The sequence below is a fragment of the Myotis davidii genome, unplaced genomic scaffold (assembly GCF_000327345.1).
Source record: "Myotis davidii unplaced genomic scaffold, ASM32734v1 scaffold609, whole genome shotgun sequence".
NCBI lineage: Eukaryota > Metazoa > Chordata > Mammalia > Chiroptera > Vespertilionidae > Myotis > Myotis davidii.
The window spans coordinates 2,397,890-2,398,107 of NW_006300164.1; positions in this window are offsets into that span (position 1 = coordinate 2,397,890).

The following is a 218-nucleotide window of genomic DNA, read 5'->3' on the forward strand; positions in this document are numbered from 1 at the left end:
ATGCGGCCCTGGAGCTGTTTTGCTCATCGCTCATCGCTCATCGCGGGGTGCCAGCAGAGGCCGGGGCTCTGGCTGCTGCCGCGGAGGGACGGTCGCATCGCTTCCCGCAGGACCAAGGCCGTCCCAGGGACTCGCGCTCCAAAGTCGTCAGACGCTCAGCTGCGACCCCACACCAACTTCGTGGGCACCTGTCACCCCCTAAGGAGGCGCCACAAACC